We start from the raw sequence: 9,594 nt of genomic DNA on the forward strand, positions 1-9,594 counted from the left end.
TTCAACTCTTAGCTCAAATGCCACTTCCTCCAGGAAGCCCTACATGACAGATTCCAGATCATGTTCCCTCCTGTGATCACTGCTCTTCCCAGGGCTTGCACAGTCTGACTTCGTGATTCACCCTCACTAGGTGGTGAGTTCCCAGAAAACAGGACCTTCACCACATTTCTTTCCTCAGCCCTAATACACACCCGGCATAGAGCAAGCCCCATGATAATTTGTTCAATGATGAATGGATGAGTGAATGATCATGATTTGCTTGGTCTTTATAAACAGGCAAATACACAATTCAGCCTAAAAGGTTTTGCTAGCATTTCATTCTCAACCCGAATCACTTCAGTTGTTTTCTCTAGCAATCCAAATTCTCACAGTGCTTACGGCTGTGTGAACTGAGCATTCAGGTTCAGAAAATTCAGTATGAGAATTACTAAAAAAAAAAAAGCAGCATCCATGTACTTGCGTGCACCTGTGTGCACATGCATGCACACACACACACACATGCGCGCTTCCTGCCACATTAAGAAAAGAAACCAGCAGGTGCAGGTCTTCGTCAGTGAAGATATTTCCACTTTGCACTTGCAAATTCCAGACTCAGCTTTGACTGACTTCGGAAATTCTGTAAGATTCAACTTTAGGGATTTTATGGAGGGGAGAGTACCTACTTCACTCTGCTGAGCATTCCACAGACAAGCCCGTGTGTGTGTGTGTGTGTGTGTGTGTGTGTGTGTGTGTGTGGCTGAGAGGAGGGGGGGATTGTCACGGTTGTTGTTATTTTATACGTGTGCTACAACAGATCTGCTGATTTCTCCCAGCAGATCCTTTTTCTCCTTTCTGGGAGAAAGGCCAATTTTCTTCATTTTTAAAATACCATAACACTTGTGTTAGCAAAAACTACTATAAATGCCATCAGCTACAGAATTCCTGTTTAATTTCTATTTTGAGTTTATCAAAATTTGAGAAAAATATCTTTGGGGAATACAATTATCTGTGCTTAGCCTCAGCCCGCAAATAAACACAAACCAACTGTTCCCTGCATCGGGGAACGATTCAGGAAAGTCCCTCTTAAGTGTAGATGCCGCCGCCAAGGCAAGAGCTGGAACTGGACCCCACAGTGTAGCTAGGCAACGTAATTCCCATCCCAAGGACCACACCATGTGGCCCAGCACACTGAACCTGTGTAAATCGTATTAGAAGGATACACAATATTTATAAAAAGCAGATACAGATTTTTCACACTAATTCTTACCTGAGTGTGCGTCAGCTTCTTGTCTGGTGCATTTAAATGGCACAATCAAACAAATACGAACACTTAAGCCACCTAAGGCCCAGACATAAGAAACCGTGGTGTTTTAACATTTTAATATTTGAGACTGCCTAATGCTTCAGTAACGGTTAAACCTGGTGGAACTCCCAGTGATGATGTTGATTATTCTAGGATCTAATTTTCTCCTCTGGCTTCATTTAAAATCATCATCTTTCTCAAGAGCTATTCTTTATTGTTTTTATAATCTTACTTCTTGGATATTAATGCATCTCTAGAGTTCGAAAAACTGTATGTGAGTGTTTTAACAAGCTATTCACAAAATATATTTGGTAAACTAATTAAACTTAAGTTAATTTTATTTCTTATACAACTTTTAAAGGTTTTTCTCATTTACAGTTATTACAAAATGTTGGCTCCATTCCCCATGTTGCACAGCACATCCTTGAGCCTATCTTATACTCAATAGTTTGTACCTCCCACCCCCCAACCTCTGTATTGTCCTTCCCCAACACACACACTGGTAACTGCTACTTTGTCCTCTATATCTGTGCGTCTGCTTCTTTTTTGTTATATTCACTAGTTTGCCATATTTTTTTAGATTCCACATATAAGTGACATCACACGGTATTTGTCTTTCTCCGTCTAACTTATTTCATGTAGCATAATCCCCTCCAAGTCCATCCATGTTGCTGCAAATGGCAAAATTTCATTCTTTTTATGGCTGAGTAATATTCCATTGTGTATGTATATATATATATATATATATATATGTAACACATCTTCTTTAACCATTCATCTGTTGATGGACACTGAGGTTGCTTCCATATCTTGGCAATTTTAAACAATGCTGCTGTGAACATCGGGGTGCATTAAATTTAGATATTTTAGAGTGTTTGTCTGGAATATCAATCTAATATATTTTAGACTGTTCATGCGGAATATCAATATTCATTGGTACTGGTAAAATCACAGGCTGGCTGGATGGTATACCTCCCATCATCAGGGGTGACCAGCAGCCTCTGCCTTTCAGCTGTACCCAGCTGCTTCCTGGCTCCTGGTCCTTAATTAACACTCTTGGCTGGTGCCCTCCAAGCCAGAGAAGGAAACTGGCACACTCAGACTGTATCAGTGCATTGTCTTAAGTTTTTTCCTAAGAAAATGAAAAAGATATATTAATGCATATATGTGGTATCTAGAAAAATGGTACAGATGAACCGGTTTGCAAGGCAGAAATAGAGACAGATGTAGAGAACAAGTGTATGGACACCAAGGGGGGAAAGCAGGGGGTGGGGGTGGGATGAATTGGGAGATTGGGATTGACATATATACACTAACATGTATGAAACAGATAACTCAGGAGAACCTGCTGTATAAAAAATAAATAAAATAAAATGCAAAAAAGAAAAGAAAATGAAAAAGAAACAACAACAACAGCTAAATTGTCACTAGACCAGTCTATATCCATGAAACCCCCTCTACCCCACCCCGATGCAGGAGCAGTCGGGCTGCCTGCTCTTCAGGCGCTGCTGCCACGGTGGCAGAGGGATCTCCTCGGCCGGACAGGGAGAGCCCTGCACACCCCAGACCAAGCTCGGGCCTTCTGATCTCCTTCCTCACGTCATTGCCACCTTTGCATGTGACAAACTGCCTTCATTCTTTTTCTTTCCTCCCTTGAACTTAATGTGGTCGAGTCCCTCTTACAGTCCCCATTTTATTTGTCTTCTCAGGGGGATCTGCCCTGTGACTGAGCACTTTGTGTTCCTGGCCGTCTTCATTTCTTGTGTCGATCCGGGAGCCTCTGGTCTTCCGGTCCTTTTTGGATCCTTTAGTAAGAAATGTATGGCTCTACAAGTCACACGTGTAGTGTTGACGAGGCCGTCGGCATAAAAGTGTAGGCTTCACTGTGTGAGAACTCATGGAGCTGAAAGAGACTTCACAGGATTACCTACCGCCCCACACGCTCTGCTTTCCAGATGCTCAGAACAGTCCAGAGACTTGCTCAGGGTCACAGGGCCACTTGGTGGCATCGCCAGGGCCAGGGCAGGATGCCAGGCTCCTCACCCTGCGTCCCTCCCAGTGCAGCTGAGAGGACAATCTTCTGAGGCAGAGGCCACCCGGCATCAGCAGGGGAACACCACCTCCCAGGCAGTGTTACCATGGAAGACACCACCTGACCGCCGAAGAAAGCCACAATTACTCCTGAAATGTGACGAGTTACATACTAAAAACACCTATGACAGTGGGAACTTTGAACAAGGGGTACAGTTTGCCGGGGCCCAGTTCTCATCATGGCCTCTTAGATACACATTTCAAGGCCAGAACCATCACGTGTCTTGCCATCGACGGCATCAAGGACACTGACGACAGAAGTAGCTCTCGTTGGCTGGATGCGGAACATGTACTCTACGTGGTAGAAATTATTGGCAGACTGTCTAGTTTCTCATGAAATCCCCACGATCAATATAAGTGGGTATTCTCTTTCCTCATTTTACAGGTAAAGAAATGGAGAGTCAAAGAATTTGAGTACCTTTTCCCAGGAGATGAGCTAGGTAGCGGACGAGCGGTTTCAAACCCAGTTCGCTGCAAAGCTCTCAGGCTGTCCTAGGAAGCGTCGTCGAAGTCATTCTGCCATTCATCCAGCAGCTACTGACAAGCAGCCCGTTCTTACCCACCTGTGCCCACTCAGAAAGCCCAATCAGGGAGCCCTGCCCCTCCCTCCATGACATGATTCCTGGCTTTAGACTTGCCTTGGAGAATTCTGAACTTGACATTTTAATGCCTCTCCTCCGATCTGTAATTGACCAGTCATTTCCCAGTCTTTACTATTCTTCCCACACCACCTTAAGCAATAAGAAAACCTTCTTTGCTCAATGGATGTAGAATACAGAGGGTGAGAAAAAAAAGTCTTTGAAAGAGAAAAGCGTTGATCATTTACCACGAAGAAAGTCTGTTAGTGGATTAAAGCATATTCCCCGGGCCTTGAAAGATATCTATTAGTAATTTACAGAAATTATGAGAGCTGAGAAGCTGGTTGTTTTCAGAATTCAGAGCTCAGCCTGTGGCCTTACATCAGACAATGCTCCAAACCAGCCTCTCTGGGAATTCACATCAAACCCCGGCTCATAATTTCTGTAATGACATATGCTTGGACGCTGATTAGATACCCATCAGCTCTGTAATAAAGGCGGCATAACCCCTAGTTTATCATTCATTTATCTGAAGTCATTTTGAATAATATCACAAGATTGTAATGTAATCATTATGCAGTACAGCAGTCCTGGGCCTGCACGCGGGGCCGGCAAGGTCAGAGCCCTGGCAGGGTTCACACCGCTTAATTTACTCACTTCTTACACAATTATAAAATTGGAGTCAACAGCGTAGTAGCGAAGTTGGACCCGCAAGCTGACGTTCACGCACATTGATAATAAGGTGTCCAACGGGAAGTAGAGGGAGACTTAATGACGGTAATAACAGTCTTTCCTGAGAGCCGGGCTGCCCCTTGAGTTTGGAACAAGTCATTCAGCGCTCAACGACTAGCCCCGGTTTCCTTTGACTCTGCGCGACCTGGAGGGTTTATCGACAACCACTTTGCCGCCATGAAGCGCTCTATTAGGAAACCGTGTCTTCGGGCCACGGGGAGGGTGTCGGCAGGAGGGTCGATTCCTCCAGAGAAGGCTTTGGTGGGAAGGCTCTGGAAGCACAGCCTCAGCAAGGGGAGAGGAAATCGGAGAGCCAAGAATAGGGAAAATCACGGGCAGGGCGCTGAACTCTGCACAAACCCTGGGAGGGGAACAGGAGGAGGGGCAGAGGCGTGGGACGAAGGAATCAGGAACAGGGGTTCTGTTTAAGGGTGACTGTTGCCATTTATCTGCGTCCATCTTCCAGTCAACCCTCAGCTGTTTTCAAAGGCATTGACTAAATATTAGGTGACCTTGTAAGTTCCATGTGCCATTTCCCCAGCGTCTTGGCCATAGCTTGTCCTCTGCAGGAACTGGGGGCAAGGAGGAGACGGCCACAGCGTCTCTGCCCTGCTGTGTTCGGCTGTGGTCACAGAGGCTAAGGACCCACACAGGCCTTTCTGCAGTGGGTCCCAGCCCATGGCCTGAAAACTGCAGTGAAGGGAAAAAAAGGCCAGTTTGAAAATAAACATGGCCAGGCCACCCGACAGTAACAAAAAATCTGCAACAGTGAGTTTCCAAAGAACAGCTCCATTTAAACAGAGGGCAACACAGGAAAAAAAGCAATCCAGTGTTCTAGCAAAGTTAGAGGTCAAAACATCAGGTTATTCCCCGAACATGCTTGTTAGTTTCCGCCCAACGTCCTAGTCACATGTCGGGCCAGCCCAGCAGGTGGCTCCACACACCTTGGTGGCACCTACAAAACAGGAGAGTCGAACCATGACCTGTCCAGGGGCCTCCTTAGGCTGCCCCTAACCAGCGGTATTTTCAGTCACTGTCCAGAGAGGAGGGGAGGCTGGAAAGGCCTGGAAGACCCCATGCAGCTGCAGCTGTGGCAGCAGTGACCCAGCAGCAGGTGACAGGTCACGGCCGGGGCCCCCGCCCTCTGCTCTGGAAGGAGAGGCAGATGGCACGGGGCGGTGGGGGGTGGGGGGCAGCACCAGGTGCCAGACAGACCCAGTCACTTCCTACAGCTGACCTGCATCCTGGAGGGTCTGTTTCAGATTTGTACCTGGGGATGACACTGACGTGCTCTGCACAGGAGTCCCATGGGAGATGATGCACATAACAGTCTGACCAGAGGGCTCGGCTCCATGGAACCCTCACAAATGCTTTGTTATTAATAACTGTTACTGGGAATGCAGCTGCTTTGAGCTCTAGAAAGCAAAGCACCTTCTCATCAAGTTTCCTCCATGCCAGGTGTCTGAGCCTGAGAATTTTTTCTGATTCTTAAGACCCTTGAAACTAAGTTCACAGTGTTTATGTGTATGTATATGTGTGTATGTGTATATACACACATATATATATGTTTATGTGTATATACAGACAAATTTATACATGTGTGCATGCATGTGTGTGTGTATATATATACAAATATATATGTAAATATATATATACATTTTCCTGTGTGGGAGAATCCCTAGATTGTGTCAGAGTCACAACAGGGTCTGCTAAGCACAGGAGGAAAAGGCCCGGGGTTGTTACTGACGGCTCAGGACGTGGGCGTGTTGGTTTCCTCAGACGTGAGTTAATCATCTTATTCCATCTCACCCCAACGTTCAATCTAAGCCCAGTAATTTCCTAGAAAGTCAGCTTTGTCAGCTGAGAAATGTTCAAGCAGAGCCACGGGGAGAAGCAGAGGGGGAGCTATTTGTTCTTTGCAGAGGCCTGAGGAGGCAGGTTTCCCAGACAGGCCAGAATTCAATGTAAGCCATCTTGAAGCAGCTTTGGGACGGGTTTGTCCCCAAGGCGAATGCGTTCCAGTGAACTCACCACCAGAGAGAAATCCACGAAAGAAGCTTTACCAGAGGTGACAAAGAGGCAGGAGAGTGGCCTGTACCACTCATGGGAGCTGGACCCCGGTGCACAGACGCCAGTGACTTCCCAAACAGTGAAATTCAACGCAGTTGTATGAGCACACACTAAATCCACACTGGAAACAGTCACTCAAGTTTGAAGAAATCAAAGTCACGGTAAACACGATCTGATCTTTGCTTCTCTGTCATTCCAGACAAACAGTACAACAAGCAAACACACAGGTCAGCCACAAGCCCTGACCTTCCCCCTCCCCGCAAAGTGGAACCCTCCACCTCTTCTTTCCATGACTCACTCTTCAGCGAGGGGTCCACACCGTTGGACACAAACGCAGCAAGTGTGTTCTGTCCCAACAGCTAAGCTTTCCATATGATTTCATGTCTTTAAGATCACCCAAACTTTATAAAACATAATCATTTATATTTTCTTCCGTTTTTCAAGATACTGAAATGAATCAAGGACCAAGGGAATATAAAATGCAGTTCTACCCAAAACCTCAATAAAATGGGAGGGAAGCCTGGCCCTTCATTTTATTGGGAGGATTAAAAGATTGACACTAGGTAAGAAACATGTAAAAACAATGATCATAATGAAGGACCTGTCTGATCAGATGTCAGAATATACTCCAAAGCTACAGGCCTTGAAATATAGTGATATTGTCCCAGGAGAGTCAAATACATCAGTGGACAAGAGTTCAGATATATATACAGTGTCATATGCTTATTTGTATATGTATAGTTGTATAATGTTATAAAGTGGCATTTCAAAATACACTCTTTAATAAATGCTATTGGGAAATTTGGCTATCTATTTGAACAAAAACATTTAGATACATTCTTCATATAATTCAAGTTTAACTCCTACATTTAAAAGATTTAACTATTTAAAAATATAAAAATAATCAGACAAGCATTTGTATATTAGGGGGATAAGAAAAGCTTTTGTAAATATAGAAACCAAGAAGACAAAGCTTGGCAGATTTAACAGACAAAGATATTAGGAGCCAGCCTATGTAAAGAAGATATATGAATCAATAAGAAATAAGACAAACAATTCAGTAGACAAATGTGCAGAAAACTTAAACAGGGTCTTCACAAATTAAAAAATACCAAAAAGCCAATTAAACATCGGAAAAACTGTTCCTTCACATAAATAGCAGGGAATAAAATTAAAGCCAAAATGAGAAGCCACACCCTCCAGATTAGCAAAAATCTAAAATTCTGATGAAACCAAATATTGGCAGAGATTTAGAAAGCGGGTATCACATACCCCCCAGGTACAAGTACAATTGATACAGCCTCTTAGGAAAGCAAAGTTATCAGTACCTAAGAGACCCAAGAATGCAGTATCCTACAACCCAGAAATTTCATATCCAACTATATGCCTGGAGAAACTCTTGAAACATGAGCAAAAGTTTATCACATTGTTATTTGCAATAGTTGCAATTGGGAAAAACCCAAGTGTTCTCCAATACATAAGTTTTAAAAACAAACTACGTATATTTATGTACCAACATGGATACATCTCAAAATGATGCTGAGTTTAAATAACAAGTTACCAGGACTTCCCTGGTGGCACAGTGGTTGAGAGTCTGCCTGCCAATGCAGGGGACACGGGTTCGTGCCCCGGTCCGGGAAGATCCCACATGCCGCGGAGCGGCTGGGCCCGTGAGCCATGGCCGCTGAGCCTGCGCGTCCGGAGCCTGTGCTCTGCAACGGGAGAGGCCGCAACAGTGAGAGGCCCACGTACCGCAAAAAATAAAATAAAATAAAATAACAAGTTACCAAATAAAACTATGACACCGTTCATGAATATTTAAATGCACACAAAACAATACCAGATACTTTTTATAATTATCTATTTTCCCAAGTAAAATATTTATATGACCTCGCAGGATCGTACAAAATCCACTATAGTAATTACGTATGTGGAAGGAGGTGAACCAGCCTGTGTATGGGTGACAAAAGGATCAACACCATGTTATTTCTTGATATTTTCTTAAATTATTCTTTGTACTTCTCTATTTTTTAAAATTTTCCATAATTAAAAATGTCATCAGTTCTAATATTTTGTGTTACCATTGTTGAACTGAATAAGTTCACACATTGCTGTTTTGCCTTTTTTTAAAATTTGCCTACATAAAAAAGTAAAAATTGTATTCAGACCAATAAGAAAAAACATTGCATTAGAAAACTGGGCATAAAGAAGAGTAATACAAAGGCTATATTTGTTTGCAATAAACAAGTCCCACCTCCACAGGTAGCCCAGGTGAGTGGCTAGGTGCTGGGGTGCAGCCCAGTGGGCTCTGCCTATTGTCTCAGATCAAAACTCTGGGGGATTCTATCAACCAGATCAAACTGCAAGGAGAAAACACAGAGAAAGATGAGACCACCTAGTCACCCTCACTAAAAACTGAAGGAGGGAGGGGGGAGGAAGGGGAAGAGGGAGCTCCTGTTTTAGGACTTGCAAGGAAAATGAACTTATGTGCATCTCAGTCAGGACCCAACTTGAGTCAGGACTCAACTCAGTTCCAACTGCTTTAGAAGAAGAGAGTGTTCTAGGCTCACATGCCTAAAAAGACCAGAGTTGGCCAGCCCCCTGGGTAAGCTTCATCCAGGGGTCTGGCTCCATTTTTTGCCCTTCTCCCAGCCATACCCCTCTGTTAATCTTCTCTGCTTGTCTGGCTTGCCTCATGGCAGCAAAATGGCTGCAAACGATCCAGGCCTCTCATCACACTGTACATTGCCCGTGGCCCAGAATTTCCAGTAAGTGTTTTGAGAGTCACTCTGATGAGACTGCTTAGGTTACCTGTCTGCCTCGAAAGCAACGGCTGTGGCC

Source organism: Delphinapterus leucas, chromosome 16, assembly GCF_059928025.1.
Source record: "Delphinapterus leucas isolate spDelLeu-1000000601 "Yukka" chromosome 16, BTC_Dleu_Yukka2, whole genome shotgun sequence".
NCBI lineage: Eukaryota > Metazoa > Chordata > Mammalia > Artiodactyla > Monodontidae > Delphinapterus > Delphinapterus leucas.